Source organism: Cajanus cajan, chromosome 6 (genome assembly GCF_000230855.2).
Source record: "Cajanus cajan strain Asha chromosome 6, NIPB_CcT2T_4, whole genome shotgun sequence".
NCBI lineage: Eukaryota > Viridiplantae > Streptophyta > Magnoliopsida > Fabales > Fabaceae > Cajanus > Cajanus cajan.
In genome coordinates, this window is record NC_138522.1 from 16,015,725 (window position 1) to 16,033,320 (window position 17,596).

At 30.8% G+C, this 17,596-nt stretch overlaps 1 long non-coding RNA gene across 1 annotated transcript; it reads left to right on the top strand.

Moving 5' to 3' along the window:
• The first annotated feature begins 434 nt into the window (after nt 1-434).
• Nucleotides 435-16,078, top strand: LOC145958980 (uncharacterized). The gene is made up of 3 exons (XR_014434576.1): nt 435-1,881; nt 2,973-8,333; nt 9,424-16,078. It is a non-coding gene; the product is annotated as an uncharacterized LOC145958980 (long non-coding RNA).
• Nucleotides 16,079-17,596: the final 1,518 nt, after the last annotated feature.

Sequence of the window (17,596 nt, forward strand, 5' to 3'; positions counted from 1 at the left end):
TCGTCTGACTTAACAATCTCCCCCTTTTTAATGATGACAAATATAATTGATCAAATGGTTTCAGATACACTACATCAGAAGTATTTGCAAGTTCATTTGATTTCTCCCCCTTAGTTTATGCACTCCCCCTTACTAGATTGTCTCTTAACCGAGTCCGATAAACTGATCAATTATTTTCTATTTCTCCCCCTTTGTAATCATCAAAAAGAAATATATGCCAGATTAATTATCAAGATTAATTACTATAGCCAAACTGTAATGTTTTGATTTGTGCATGAATATTAAAACCTTTTAACAAAGCATTATGTTTATAAAGATGAAAACTTTGCATGAACTATATATCCTTAGTTAACCTTGATTGAGTTGAGTAGCGTACGTACATAGCAGGTGTACACTAAAAACTTATTATCATCATTTTTTTTTTTTTGCCATCAAGATGGCTGAGTTTCTAAGGTTATTAAGCATTAGAGGAATTTATATAGTAAGTGTAACATCTTAAATTTTCTAACTATTTATCTATAAGTTTCTGCAAATTATTATATATATTAAATATTATGTAAGTTACTGTGAATGAAATTTATGTAGCATTATTTAACCAAATTTTCTAAATTCAATAACATGAATTTTATTATCTAATTTGACTATTTCTCGGACAGTGTTGAGAAAATGTTGTAAAATATGAGGAACTCAATTTAAGAAAATTTAAGTAATCAATAACTTAAATAATAATTTATTGAGTGTAGATTAAGAATAAATATAGTTAAGAGAGAAAATCTCTAAATTAAAATTTATAGAAATTCTCTAAGGATTTAACAAGAAAAAAATTATTCTGCTAAAACCTTATGCTAGAAAATTATGGAAAAATGTTCAAAAGGATATAATAATTTTATCATCGATATAGTATGCTTGGAATAATTAATAAAAATGTATAGTTAGTTGAAATAAAAAATACAAGTCTCAACCAATGAAATTATGACACATAAGCAAAATCCTAATTTATTTAATTAATATTAATTAACATAATTAGGAGAGGATCAAGAGACAAAAGTTTATATTTTTAATGGTCAAGATTCTAATTATGATATTAGTATCTGAAAATGATAATTAATTTTTAAGATACTTTAATAATTCTACAATGTTCTAGAAAGTTCTACAAAACTCTTCAAAGTAGATATCTAGTTACCAAATAATTAAATGGGTTGGAAGCTTAACTATTAAGATATTTAAATAATTCAAGAAAGTTCTATAAAATTCTACATAATAGAAATCTAAAATTGATTAGATACTTAACCATTAAGATATTTAATAATTCTACAAAATTCTAGGATGTTCTATAAATTTCTACAAAAGAAAAGGGACACATAATCACCATGTGATTAAAATGAATTGAAAACTTAATCATTAAGATAACTAAATAACTCTACAAAATTCTAGAAAGTGGACATCTCATCACCAAATTATTAAATAAATTGGAAACTTAATCATTAAGATACTTAAATAATTCAAGGAAATTCTAGAAAGTCCTATAAATATCTACAAAATGGACACCTAATCACTATGTTATTAAAATTTCTTAGGAAATATCAAGAAATATCTACACATCTAGAAGATTGGAGAATGGAGGTGGAGACTAGTATAAATAGGAGAAACCACACACCAAAAAGCTCACCAACAACCCTTAACAACTAGACATAAACCAATGCCAAAGAAACACCCAAAAAAATACTCTATCTTTTCCACAACCAAGGAGTAAAACAAGGAGTAAACAACTAAAATTTCAAACAAAAAAAGGAAGAAAGGAAGAATATAAGAGGAAGAAAAGAAGTAGGAGAAGAAGAAATCAAAGAAATTAGGAAAAAACTAGCAAGCTTGGAGAAATAGGTATGGGTTAGATGTTTAATTTTATTCATGTCTATATAGTTGTATAATAAATATTAATTTTTACTTATAAGTTTTGATGCATGGAACCTTAGGTTAGTTGATATGGTTTTCTATTGTACTTTTGATAAATTTGATGCTTTAAGGTCGAATCTTGAAGTGGTTGATTGTTTATGGTCGAATGTTTTTATTGAAATTGTTTGAATTGTATTTGAAGAGTTTGATTGAGAATAATTTTTGAAGTGATAGATTAATAGTGATTCATATTGCATATTGCATAATGTCATTTTTGAGTCAAAAGATTTTTAGGGGGAAAAGAAAAGAATTTCAAAAAAATAAATATTTGAGAAATGAATTTTGTACCAAGGATATTTGATAGAAAAAGAACAAGTTTTGTAATTTTGAAATGATACTTTTTACGTTAATTCTTTTCTTTATGTTTACTATCCGAGACATTGGTGGCAAGAGATTGATTGAGAATTGTGATAGTGGGTACTGTTAAGGACAGTTGGCAGTACGAGATGGATAAAGAAAAGGATAAAGTGAGAGAGAGCTTGATATGGTTGTGAAAGTCTGACTAAGATATTTGTTTTATGCTACCAATGCCAGAAGATAGTAATGGGGTTTGAGTAGAATGGGTAAGATGGGACCTCTGGTCTGGGGGATAGACCTTTGGTCTAGGGAGTGTTTGGGCATGGGCAATCCCATAGATGGCCAGTCTTTATTGATTCTGTGTCGTGGTTGCCTGTCGGGTGCACTAACACTCTGACTACTGTCTACTTGTTCGCGTTTAGTGGGGCATTGCCGAATCACTGGACAGAGTGATGTTAAACTCTAGCTTCACTAAACACTCAAAAGGGAAAATCTCCATGGTGTATTGAGTCAAAATGATTTTTAAAAATATGTTTTTAGTCAAAATCTGCATCTCATTCTCATAATCATATTGCATTATTTGGACTATTATTAATGAAAAATCTTATCAATTTGTTATGTGTATTGATAATTGTATGAACTTATTATGCACTTGTCTGATTTGTTTGTGTGAGATGTGAATGAAATTAAATGTCTAACCCCATAAATATTTTTAAACCCAGATATTGGAGATCTCATAATGCAGAAAAATTGGATGTGCAATTAGAAGGTCAGATGCAAAAATCCAGAGCATAGGATGGGGAGTTTTATTTTACTGAGTTGTTATATGATGGCTTGTAATATCTAGTGACTTTTATTAACTAAAAATTTAATTGAATAAATTTAATTCATTTCTTTAAGTATCTTTTCTACATATTATTCATAATAATATAAATAATTAGTTATAATTAGCATATGTAATCTGGAGAGGGGGTTACATTAGTTGGTATCAGAGCTCTGGTTATGCATCTTTAGGGCTTGTGAGTGTAGGTCCATTAGGTTATAAGATTTTCAAGTTCTTTGGAGAATTGTTTAAAATTATTTGAGAATGATTGAATTTGTTTGAAAGTTGGTTGAATTCGTTTTATACTATATTCTTAGGAAATTGTAATATTAGTTGTCCAATTAGTTTAACCAAAGGGAGATAGTAAATCTAGGAAGAAAGGACACCTAGACGTGATATTTAGGTTACTATATTGATTTAGAGAAATAGTTCATGGCACAATTTATATGAGAATTGGCGTAAGTTTTAGTCAAATAGTAAATTCTAGTGGATGGAACCATATTAGTCAACTTTAAGAAAAATGATCTACTTTAAGTTATAGGAGAATTTGAATTGGAAAGAGATGAAGACTGGATTTAGATATTGAAGGATTTATTCATAGCTATGGAATGTCTTGGTAAATGGAGATTTTATCATACTAGGTTTTAGCTTTAAGGAGATGCTAAAGTTTGGTGGAAAGTTACCTAGAGGATGTTGGAGAAAAAAAGAGAAATCATTGCCTAGGATATATTTAAACTTTATGGAGAAGTATTTTACTACTAGTGTTAGAAATTTAAAGGAGGTGAAATTCAATAAGCTTATGGAAATTTGGAATTTGCTACTAAGTTTGAGTCACTGGTAAAAATAATCTAGATATTTGCACCTCACCTTTGAGGGAGAAAAAAAAATAAGAAAGGACTTAGAGATGAGATTAGAAAGGTTGTAACTTCATGGATAAATGCAAAATAGTGGAACATATGGATAGGATTGCATAAAAGTATAAATGTTGGAAGTGTGGGAAAGGTCTTTTGACTAATAAATTGTATTTCTAAGACCTCAATTTTTTGGATGATGATCTTGGTCTACTTCTTGAAAGGGAAATAGAATTTAGTATAGATTTAAGGCCTTGTAACAGGCCTATTTCAATAGAGCCTTTCAAAACATTACCATTAGAATTAGTCAAACTTAAGAAACAATTACAAGAATTGTAGAAACAATGTATTAGACCAAGTGTATCTGTAGGGGGATCCTTAGATTTGTTAGAAACATGGAAGATATACATTATGTATAGAATATAGATAATTAAATAAGGTAACAATAAATAATAAGTACCATTTTCCTAGAATAAATTATTTAATGGATCAAGTTAAAGGATCTACTATATTTCTAAAATATATTTAAGATCAAGATATATATCATCAAATAAGAGTTAGGATAGAGGATATTCTAAAGATTGCATTGAGGGCAATATATGGACATTATGAATATCAAGTGATGCCTTTGGGGTGACTAACGGTCTCATAAACTTTCTAAATTATATGAATAGAGTGTTTAGACCATACTTAAATAAATGTATAGTTGTATTTATAGATCATTACTATATTCTAAAAGTAAAGAAGAATAAGAAATTCATTTAAGGATAGTTTTGCAAGTGTCAAGGAATAAACAATCATCAGCAAAATTGTGTAAGTGTGAATTTTGGTTGGAGGAAGTAAAATTTTTAGGACATGATATTTCAAAGGAAAGAATAAGTGTAAATCCTTCAAAAGTGGAAGTTGGTATGCAAGTGGAGAAACCTAAAATTGTACTTGAGATTAGAAGTTTTCTAGCTTTAATCGGATACTTTAGGATCCATTGAAGGATTTTCAAGTATAGTAAGACCTTTAACATAATTGACTAGGAAAATTTCACCTTTTTATTTGGAGTCAAGAAGTGGGATTGTTTTTCAAGTGTTATATTGAATAGGATTCAAATTAACCTTATGAAGTATTAGGGGTTAGGTTGGGTATCAATGTAGAATAAGAAAATGGTAGCTTACGTGTTCAATTATTTAAGGCCACATGAGATAAGTTATTATACCCATGATTTAGAATTAGCCACTATAAAGATTTGGAGACATTATTTATGGATCTAAATTTGATAGTGACTGTAATAGTTAAAATGTTAATTTGATCAGGAGGAGTTGAATATGAGACAAATAAGGTTGATGAAATTTATAAAGGATTATGATTTTCAATTATTATTTCATCGAGGAATGGCCAAGGTATTAGTCAATCCTTTGGATAGAAAAGTCATTCATGTTTCAGCTATGATGAAAAAAGAAACGGAATTGATATTTGGATACTTGAATTAGTATACTATTAGGGAAAAGGATAAAATAAAATGATATTTGGAATGATTCTATAAATAATGGGTTCTTAGAGGAAATTAAGGATATACAATAGAAAGGTGAATTTATACAAGAGAGGAAAATATTGATAGGAATAGATAAGGTTGGAGATTTTAATTTAGAAATGAAAAATATCATAAGATCTAGTAGTAGAATTTGTATCCTTAATGATATTGAATCAAAAGATTTATTTTTGGAGGTAAGACGTATGAGTAAATTATTCATCTAAGAGCTACTAAAGTCCATACAGACTTGAAAGAGATGTTTAGGTGTCCTAGAATGAAGAAGGGGCATTGCAGAATATGTGGCACATTGATTAATATGTTAGAAAGCTAAGATTGAGCATAAGAAACCATCTAACATGTTGCAACCATTGAAGATCCTAATATGGAAGTAAGATATTGTATTTATGGATTTTGTAGTAGGTTTATCTAAAACCTCTAGGAGTTGTGACTCTATTTGGGAAATTATGGATAAATTAACTAAGAGTGCACATTGTATAATGGTATATATTAGGCATTACCTAGAAAGATCAACACAATTTTACATAAAAGAAATTGTGATGTTACATGAAATACCTACTAACATTGTATCGAATAAGGATCCTAGGTTTGTATCCAAATTTTGGAGGGAATTCCAGAAAGCTCTAGGAAGTAAATTACAGAATAGTTCAATCTATCAACCTTAAATGGATGGACAAACAGAAAGGACTATTCAATCATTCAAAGATCTTTTGAGAGCTAGAGTATTAGAAGAAAAATTCAGTTGCATGGGAAGAAAATTTACCTTTAGTAGAAATTACATATAATAATGTTATCATTGTAGTATAAGTTTAAGATCCTGATGAAGCATTCCATGGATGTAAATGTAGAACACCTTTAGTTTGGTGTTAGGATGGTGATAATTTATAAGGCGATATGTGAGCCAACAAACCACAAATAAGGTAAGAATAATTTAGGAGAAAATGAAAATTTGCATAGACTCGATAGAAAAGTTATGTTGATAAAAGGAGAAAACCTTTCGAATTTCAAGAAGGAGTTCGTGTATTTTTCAAAGTCACCTATCACTAGAGTTGGAATTTCTATAAAATCTAATAAATTTACCCCTAAATATAGTAGACCCTACCAAATTCTGCGTCGAGTTGGAAATATCACCTATCAGGCAGTCTTATCACCTTTCATGAGATGTTCCATGAGTCATAATTAAGACAATATATCTTAGATCTGACACATGTCATAGAACCTAATCATATGTAGATAAAAAAAATAAAAAATAAATAAATAAAAAACCCAACAATTGAACCAAACCCTATTAAGATTGAGGGTAGAAGGATTAGGTGTCTAAGAATGGAAAGAAATATATATCACTAGTTAAGGTTATCTAGAATGACACATGAGATAACAACATTTGAAAACTCAAGGAGAAAATGAAAGTAGAGTACTCTCACCTATTTATATAGAATGTGGTAGAAATTTCGAGGACGAAATTTATTGATAAGTAGGGAAAAATTGTAACATCCTAAATTTTGTAACTATTTATCTATAAGTTTCTGAAAATTATTATATATATTAAATATTACGTAAGTTACTATGAATGAAATTTATGTAGCATTATTTAACCAAATTTTCTAAATTCAATAATATGTATTTTATTATCTAATTTGACTGTTTCTCGGACAGCGTTGAGAAAATGTTGTAAAATATGAGGAACTCAATTTAAGAAAATTTAAGTAATCAATAACTTAAATAATAATTTATTGAGTGTAGATTAAGAATAAATATAGTTAAGAGAGAAAATATCTAAATTAAAATTTATAGAAATTCTCTAAGGATTTAACAAGAAAAAACTTATTCTACTAAAACCTTAAGCTAGAAAATTATGGAAAAATGTTCAAAAAGATATAATAATTTTATCATCGATATAGTATGCTTGGAATAATTCATAAAAATCTATAGTTAGTTGAAATAAAAAATACAAGTCTCAACCAATGAAATTATGACACATAAGCAAAATCCTAATTTATTTAATTAATATTAATTAACATAATTAGGAGAGGATCAAGAGACAAAAGTTTATATTTTTAATGGTCAAGATTCTAATTATGATATTAGTATCTGAAAATTATAATTAATTTTTAAGATACTTTAATAATTCTACAATGTTCTAGAAAGTTCTACAAAACTCTTCAAAGTAGATATCTAGTTACCAAATAATTAAATGGGTTGGAAGCTTAACTATTAAGATATTTAAATAATTCAAGAAAGTTCTATAAAATTCTACATAATAGAAATCTAAAATTGATTAGATACTTAACCATTAAGATATTTAATAATTCTACAAAATTCTAGGATGTTCTATAAATTTCTACAAAAGAAAAGGGACACATAATCACCATGTTATTAAAATGAATTGAAAACTTAATCATTAAGATAACTAAATAACTCTACAAAATTCTAGAAAGTGGACATCTCATCACCAAATTATTAAATAAATTGGAAACTTAATCATTAAGATACTTAAATAATTCAAGGAAATTCTAGAAAGTCCTATAAATATCTACAAAATGGACACATAATCACTATGTTATTAAAATATCTTAGGAAATATCAAGAAATATCTACACATCTAGAAGATTGGAGAATGAAGGTGGAGACTAGTATAAATAGGAGAAACCACACACCAAAAAGCTCACCAACAACCCTTAACAACTAGACATAAACCAATGCCAAAGAAACACCCAAAAAAATACTCTATCTTTTCCACAACCAAGGAGTAAACAACTAAAATTTCAAACAAAAAAAGGAAGAAAGGAAGAATATAAGAGGAAGAAAAGAAGTAGGAGAAGAAGAAATCAAAGAAATTAGGAAAAAACTAGCAAGCTTGGAGAAATAGGTATGGGTTAGATGTTTAATTTTATTCATGTCTATATAGTTGTATAATAAATATTAATTTTTACTTATAAGTTTTGATGCATGGAACCTTAGGTTAGTTGATATGGTTTTCTATTGTACTTTTGATAAATTTGATGCTTTAAGGTCGAATCTTGAAGTGGTTGATTGTTTATGGTCGAATGTTTTTATTGAAATTGTTTAAATTGTATTTGAAGAGTTTGATTGAGAATAATTTTTGAAGTGATAGATTAATAGTGATTCATATTTCATATTGCATAATGTCATTTTTGAGTCAAAAGATTTTTAGGGGGAAAAGAAAAGAATTTCAAAAAAATAAATATTTGAGAAATGAATTTTGTACCAAGGATATTTGATAGAAAGAGAACAAGTTTTGTAATTTTGAAATGATACTTTTTACGTTAATTCTTTTCTTTATGTTTACTATCCGAGACATTGGTGGCAAGAGATTGATTGAGAATTGTGATAGTGGGTACTGTTAAGGACAGTTGGCAGTACGAGATGGATAAAGAAAAGGATAAAGTGAGAGAGAGCTTGATATGGTTGTGAAAGTCTGACTAAGATATTTGTTTTATGCTACCAATGCCAGAAGATAGTAATGGGGTTTGAGCAGAATGGGTAAGATGGGACCTCTGGTCTGGGGGATAGACCTTTGGTCTAGGGAGTGTTTGGGCATGGGCAATCCCATGGATGGCCAGTCTTTATTGATTCTGTGTCGTGGTAGCCTATCGGGTGCACTAACACTCTGACTACTGTCTACTTGTTCGCGTTTAGTGGGGCATTGCCGAATCACTGGACAGAGTGATGTTAAGCTCTAGCTTCACTAAACACTCAAAAGGGAAAATCTCCATGGAGTATTGAGTCAAAATGAATTTTAAAAGTATATTTTTAGTCAAAATATGCATCTCATTCTCATAATCATATTGCATTATTTGGACTATTATTAATGAAAAATCTTAACAATTTGTTATGTTATTGATAATTGTATGAACTTATTATGCACTTGTCTGATTTGTTTGTGTGAGATGTGAATGAAATTAAATGTATAACCCCATAAATATTTTTAAACCCAGATATTGGAGATCTCATAATGCAGAAAAATTGGATGTGCAATTAGAAGGTCAGATGCAAAAATCCAGAGCATAGGATGGGGAGTTTTATTTTACTGAGTTGTTATATGATGGTTTTTAATATCTAGTGACTTTTATTATAACTAAAACTTTAATTGAATAAATTTAATTCCTTTCTTTAAGTATCTTTTCTACATATTATTCATAATAATATAAATAATTAGTTATAATTAGCATATGTAATCTGGAGAGGGGGTTACAGTAAGCGAGATGCTTAGGGAGTAAGAGAATCCTATAGTCATGTGCAGATCTATTTATGCACCAAACGAAAGTATAAGAGTAAATGCATTGATCTGAGTCAGACATAGTTGCAATATGAAGAGTCTTATTGATGGAAGACCATCTTTGGAACTTCATGTGGGACCCATCACTAGGCTCATGGCTAAGAGATTGAAAAAGGATAGGGGAGCTAATACCCCTAAAGACATGTTTCTCATATTGATCATCCTCCTAAGCCTTGCTAGCATAGACTTTATTTTTATTCCTATTTTACCCTTATCTTTAATTTTCTCATTTTCACCCTTGTATTTTGGGTATCTTAGACAGGATTTATTTTACTTGTATTTCTCATTTTACCCTTGTATTTTGGGGTGCATTAGATCATAGGATTTTATTTTTTGGGCTAAGGTATTCGATTAGGGTGAGAAAAGGGCTAGACGCATTTTTGGTGATTATTGGACCTATTTTTGGACTTAGGAAGGCTTAGGCCCAAGTGGAGGGCAAAGGTTGCATGGTTTTATCATGCACCTAGATGTAGCCTAACTAAACCCAAAGATTTCATCCTTGGCCACCAAGTTGCATTTAGGGCTAATTTGGATTTCATTTGGTGTGCATTTGGCCTTCAATTTTTGACCATGCACTCTCCAAATGAAACCCTAGATGCCTTCCACTCATATAAATACCCATAGCCTAGCACCTTGTACACACTTTGGATTATATTGATTTTGAGTGAGCATTTCATGCCTTAACATCTTATCCTTAGTCATTAGGTTTGATTTGTCTAACCTTCTCCTATCTCCACCATTGGAGAGTAGGAAACCTAGAGTGGCCTCCATCTTCATCTTGGAGTGAGCCAACCTACTTTGAGCATCCCCACTAAACTCCCAAACACTTCACACTTTCATCCATTTTCACGTCTAAATTTATTCCAGCCTAAAACGTCTCTCTATCTCATTTCCTTGGTGAGCCTAGATCCTTGGGCAAAGGTGACCCTCTTCAAGACGCCAACTTCATCCATGGAAGGGAGGTCTCCATCATGTGGTATCTAGAGCCAAGGTTCATCAAGGGTAACCTCTAGCTTATTTTCTTCTTTTCGGTCATTGTCCCTTATTTGTCATTCCTTGTTGTGGCCGAATGCTTTGCTTCACAGTTTGGTTCATATTATGCTTCTTGTGAACCTTCCTTGAACGTTTTAGGTTTCCTTGTTAAGTGGTATCCATGCTTGTAATTTTTAGGTTTGAGTCTCATGTGAACATGATGAACATGCTTTTTGATTTTTGAATCCTTTCAAGTTTTTTCTAAGTCTTGGTTTCCATTTTGTCTACAAAAAATTCCATGTATGTATGCCAAACACCTTGCATGATTACATTAACCAAAAATATTATGATGCATAACATGAAGTGGGTGTGACATATAGAAGCCTTTTAGGAGTCATTCATGCATGCTATTTAGTCCAAGCATGTTCCATGTATTTTTGAGTATCCATGTGTAAAATGCTTCCTTGCACATGCCTTTAAATTGCACCCCACTTTTTCCTTGCATTTCCACTTGATTTGGTCAATATTTGATGCTTGTTAACCCTAAAATAATCTAAGAGGTGTGCTGAAAAAATTGTGCAAAACAACTTGTACTAAAAGTTCAAAAACCAATTCCACTCAAAAGATTCCCTAAAACCCTCTAAGAAGCCGCCACTTGTCCCCTTCTCCTTTTCTTAAAATTTGACCTATTTTTTTATCCTCCCACAAGTGCAAAACCGAAGCAACAAAAAGGGCTGAACATTAAAGAATTTGGACCCAAAGAACAAAAAAAAAAGTGACGTGAAAAAAAAGAGATAAAAACAAAATTTTAGACCAAAAAGGACTTGTTGCTAGACTTGTGGACTTGGACCAATACCTATGCTTTTTGGAGTTAGACTTAAGACCTTATTGAACCTATTTTTTTTAGACTTTAAATGTGGCTGGACTGAACCTCATAAAGGACTTAATCAAGTGGACTAAACAATTAATCCATTCTAGTGCCATTCTAAGACTACTTTTTTGTGTGCTTCCTTTTTAAATTGTGTCTTAATTTTAGTTTGTCATTTTTTTGCCTCTTTTGTTTTGTCTCAATCAATTCTCTTTCAGTTTATCCTTCCCTTAATTGTGCCTTTTCAGTTTTTATTTCTTGGACTCTTGCTCTTGGGTTGGTTTCATTTTAAGTGTAGGTGAAGAACATTTTTAGACAACTAGCAAACCTTTGGTGGATTTTAGTGGAGAAGAAAATCCAACCTATACCTAGTCCTTTGGAGGGATTTCCACTATCAAAAGGAGTGCTTAAACACTTGGAGAGGACTAACCAAATTTTTTCTTTGTGAAGGAAGCCAATTGGAGGAGTTGAAGTCCTAATTTTCTTTTCTCTTAATTCTTGTTTAATTTCTTTTGGGCCACTTGTATTTGGGCCTTGTTTCTTTTATTTTGGGTTGTAATTGGCCATTTTAAACCTCTTCATTTTTGGTAGAAACTTCATGTAGTTGGAAGGTGATTTGAAAACCTTCACCTAGGAATTCGACTAGTATATGCTTTAAGTGTTTTCCTTTGTATGCTTTATAGTTTTTGTAGCATAATTGCCAAGGTCTTTACTTTGTCTATTTTCTACGTTTAGAAGGCTTCAATTTGCCTACTAGGGGGGCCGTGCACACACACACATAACTTGTGCAAAAATTGTTTTGTAAGAAAGGTATAAGAAGGCTTAATGATTCTTACTTGAAAAGGCTTGGTTTTTAAGTGATTCCTTGTAGTCCACCTCTCTTTAGGTTCTTAGGAACTACTTTTGATTCTTATCTTTGAATTTCCTAATTCAAAGTGGTGAATCTTCCTCAACTTATCAATTTTTAGGGATTGTGGCGTTGTTCTTCCATTTCTTACCTCAATCCATATTTTTTTCTTTTAATTTCTTAATTATGAGCTTTCCAACCTAGATAGATTCGTAAAATGAATCCATCCCTCTAGGTTCACATCATTTGGTATCAGAGCTTCGGCTCTGGGTTTGGAATGGTAATGGAAATTTACTATACAAGATGTTTGGTTGACGACCATCTGTTCTTGGTTGCAGTAGATGAATTCAATTTCAGAAATGTTGTGAGCAGCAGGGCAGTTGAGAAATTATTTCTGCCCACTACAAATAGACAAGCAAAGATTAAATTCTCTATTGGAAAATATGAAGATGAAGTTTTTTGTGATATTGCCCCCATGGAGACATGCCATATGTTATTAGGGAGGCCATGGCTATATAATAAAATTATAAATCCTGAACGGCCTTCTATTTGTTTTGTGCATGGTGGACAAAGGATTAAGTTGATATGTCTATCAATCGATGTTGTACATGAAGATCAACTAAAATTGAAAATAAAGATACAAAAAGAAAGAGAAGAGAAGATGAGAGTAGAAGATGAGATACATAGAGAGGAAGATGACAACTCTAACGTTACATTTTCTTCTTTTGATGTGTCAAATTTATAGGAATATGAGGACAAGTTTTCTTGTTTGAAGAAGCATGTCAACATCATTTCTAATGCACCTTTACATTCAGTCCACCTTTCAAAATAAAATTCAAGAGACCTTGCACCTGGAAAATGGAGTTGATTTGTTGTTTGAAGTTACTATTTTCCAAAGTTTCCACTTGAATGGGATTCAATTCCTATTCATTGAGTACGTTTGTGGTTATGAGTTTGAAGAGGTTATATTTGTTTCGTTGATGATTAATAGCTTACCAACAGGTGAAGCTAGAGATGGATACAAGCGAGATGTCTTCAACCCAGGAGGAAGCATTTGCGTTCCGATAGTAGTTAGTGAATTAAATAAATTAGGAAATAAATAAAGCCTTAAGATTCAGGATGAATCTTCTCAAAGAAGGAGGGTATGATGTGAATCCAGCAGGGTAAAATTGAAGACTAACAAGCCCAAAGTCATATGATAAAGAAAAAGCATTAATGGGCTAAAATTTAAGTAGTTTGGGGCTGAATAATTAAATAAGTCCATTATCTTATTTTTTTAATGTAATTTTCATTTTATTAATTTTATTAAATAAGTCAGACTACTTTCCAAGTTACCTAGACTAGCATTTAGTGTTTTAGGCTTAGTGGAATTTAATGAGTTAGTGGGCTATTGAGGAGTCAATTCTAGTGGATATTAAGTGTTAGTGGGAAATTAATAGGAATTTATGTCATCTTGCCCATCTAAGCTTATAAATAGGAACCATTTGTAAAAATTTGCGGAAAAAATGATTTATTCAGAATTTGGATATTTTTCCAATTGAGAGGATTTTTTCTCTCTAAGTTCTTAGGAACTACTTTTGATTCTTATCCTTGAATTTCTTAATTCAAAGTGGAGAATCTTCCTCAACTTATCAATCTTTAGGGATTGTGGTGTTGTTCTTCCATTTCTTACCTCAATCCATATTTTTTTCCTTTAATTTCTTAATTATGAGTTTTCCAACTTAGATAGATCCGTAAAATGAATCCATCCCTCTAAGTTCACATCAACTCCTGGCCCGCCAGCTTCACTCACCAGCACTAGTATTCTTAAACCACTTCTGGTTCTCCAAGTATTCTCGACCACTCCTGGCCCGCCAGCTTCACTCACTAGCGCTAGTATTCATAAACCACTTATGGTTCTCCAAGTATTCTCGACCACTCCTGGTCCGTCGGCTTCACTCACCAATGCTATTATTTTCTTATCAACCAGTTTTGGCTAGTAGTGAGTATTCTTTGACAAGCCTCTTCAGGCTTTACAATGTTGGCTAGGCAGGTTTGGATTGAGTGTGTAGGTTACTCTCATAAAGAGGATACATATAGGATATACACTCTCTAAGGTTTCTCTACCTTAGTCCTATAGAGACTTGTGTTTGAGTGTTTAGGTTACTCTCGTGGAAGAATATATGTACAAGATTTTGATGATGCCAAAGCAATTGTAGAAAACAAAAGGTCAACATACAGCAAGTTGATCACGGAGAAAAATTTTAAGTAATATCTAGATAAGTCTTGACTAATTAGCTTAATATGTAAAATGAAATTTTAAAAGTATTGCAAATTTTACTTGGCCTTTAAAATTAGAATTTCAAGAAAACCTAAACTTAATCTTTTTGAATTTAAGAATAAGTTATTTGAAAAGAAAACAAAAAGAGTATTCAAAAAGATTTTACAAAAATATTTTTGACTGAAAATTAGAAGTTTCCTATAATCAAAAGTTTATGTAACAAATATAACAATATTTGTCTGGTAATCGATTACCATCTTATGTAATCAATTACCAGAGCAAGGAAACTTTAAAGTTTAAATTTTGAATAGGAAATGTGTTCTGGTAATCGATTACCAGTCATTGTAATCGATTACCAGAAGATGAATCTTCAAAATTTGAATTTAAATGATACAACGTTTCAAACATTTTGAACTTAAAAACCGTTGTAATTGATTACCAAGTCTTGTAATCGATTACTAGAGAATCTTTTCTGAAAAAATATAGAGAGTTACAACTCTTCATGAAAAGACATAACCTAAGAAACAATTGTCTATAAATACCTATAATTTTTTAGAGAAAGGTTACGAACTCTATTGTGAAAAAGTCATTTACAAAAACTTCTTGGCCAATTTCATTTGCATTATTCTAAGATTTCATTAAGATCTTTAAAGGTGTGATATCTACTCTTAAAAGAAGAGTTCTACTGTAATTCCATATTGATCATTGGATCTGTGAAGGAGAAAGGGTTGTTCTCCTTGTTGTTTTTGAATCTCAACACTAGGAAAGGGTATTCCAAGGTGTTGGAGGATTCAAGTCTTGTAAGTACTAGAAGAATAGTAGAAATCTCAAGTTGGAGACTTGAGGACTGGATGTAGGCAAGTTTGGCCGAACCAGTATAAAATCAAGTTTACAATTCTTCTTCCCTACACTTTTACTTACTTGTTATTTAATTGTGGTTGAGTAATTTTTATATCATTACATACATTTTGCTTAAATAAGTAAATTTTTAGAAGGCATCTTTAAAAACTGAAAAAGAGAAGAAAAATTAATATAACTTAATTCCCCCCCCCCATCTTAAGTTATACGAGGCTTATTGGCTAACAAGTGGTATCAAGAGCAAGTTTCTTATATAAGACTTAAAAGCTTCAAGAATTGAAAAGACCTCATCAAATTTTTTATTTCCCGAAGGAAACTCTATTAATAGACCTCGTATATTCAATGGTGAAAGGTATCATTATTGGAAATCTAGGATGCAAATTTTTATAGAAGCCATAAACTTAAATATATGGGATGTTGTTTAAAATGGTCCTTTCATTCCCACTATTGTAGTAGGTCATGAAATAAAAGATTTACCCAAAGATCATTGGAGTGATGATGACAGAAGAAAAGTTCAATACAATTTGAAAGCCAAAAGTATAATTACTTCTGCATTAGGAATAAATGAATACTTCAGAATTTCAAATTGTAAAAATGCAAAAGAAATGTGGGACACATTAAAAATAACACATGAAGGCACAAATGATGTTAAAAGATCTAGGAGACACACTCTCATCCATGAATATGAATTATTTAGAATAAATCAAAATGAAAGTATTCAAGACATGCAAAAGAGATTTACACATATAATGAATCATCTTGCATCTCTAGGAAAAGTGTTTCCTAACGAAGATCTTATTAACAAGGTTTTGAGATGTTTGAGTAGGAAATGGCAACCGAAAGTGATTGCAATTGCTGAATCAAAAGATCTGACAACCATGTCTCTTGCCTCACTATTTGGAAAACTTCAAGAACATGAAATAGAACTAATGAGACTAAATCAATATGAGGAAAGTGATAAAAGAACGAAAGGGATAGCACTCAAAACATCATCATCTATTCAAGAAGAAGATGAGAAAGAAGAAAATATTGAGGAAGATGATTTAGAAGATGATGAAGATTTCAGCCTCTTTATAACGAGATTCAACAAATTCCTCAAAAACAAAGGAAACCAAAAAAGATCCAACTTCAACAATAAGAGAAAAGGAGAAGACTCTTCTTCAACCCCAAAATTCTATGAGTGTAATCAACCAGGACATTTGAGATTAGAATGTCCAATTTATAAAAGAAAGATGGAAAAATCTAACAAGAAAAGTTTCAAAGAAAAGAAAGGGAAGAAAGCCTATATCACTTGGGAAGAAAATGACACGGATTCTACAAGTGAATCTGAAAATGAAGTTTTAAATTTGGGACTTATGGCCAAAGACTACGAAAGCGAAGAAGAGGTAACATCTTCTAATAATGATATCTCAATCTCATTTGATGAACTTCAAGATGCATTCAATAATTTACATAAAGAATCATTTAAACTTGCAAAATTAGTATCATCATATAAGAAAATAATTTCAAATTTCGAAAACGAGATTTCAAAATTAAATAATGAATTAGATAATCTCAAAACTAAAATTAAGATAATTAATTCTAAAAATGAAAAACAAGAGATTAAAACTAATTTAGATACTAATAAAACAAATCATCCATGTTTAACTTGCAATAAATTTAAAGAAGAAATTAGTAATCTAAGAAACACTCTTGCACAATTTATAGGTGGAAGAAATAACTTAGACATAATATTAGGAAAACAAATATGTGTATTTGATAAGGCAAGATTAGGATATAATCCTCAAAAACTACAAAAGAAATACAAAAATTTCTGCATACCCTCACAAGTTACTAGTTTTCCATTCGCAACTTGTTTTTACTATGGTAAGAAAGGTCATAATTTATCAACATGCTAGATTAGAAAGAATTTTAACAATCTCAAGAATTTAGTTTGGATTCCAAAAGGTTCTTCTGTTAATACTAACAATAAGGACCCAAAGAAAACTTGGGTACCTAAATCAATCCTATCTTTGTCTTGAAGGATT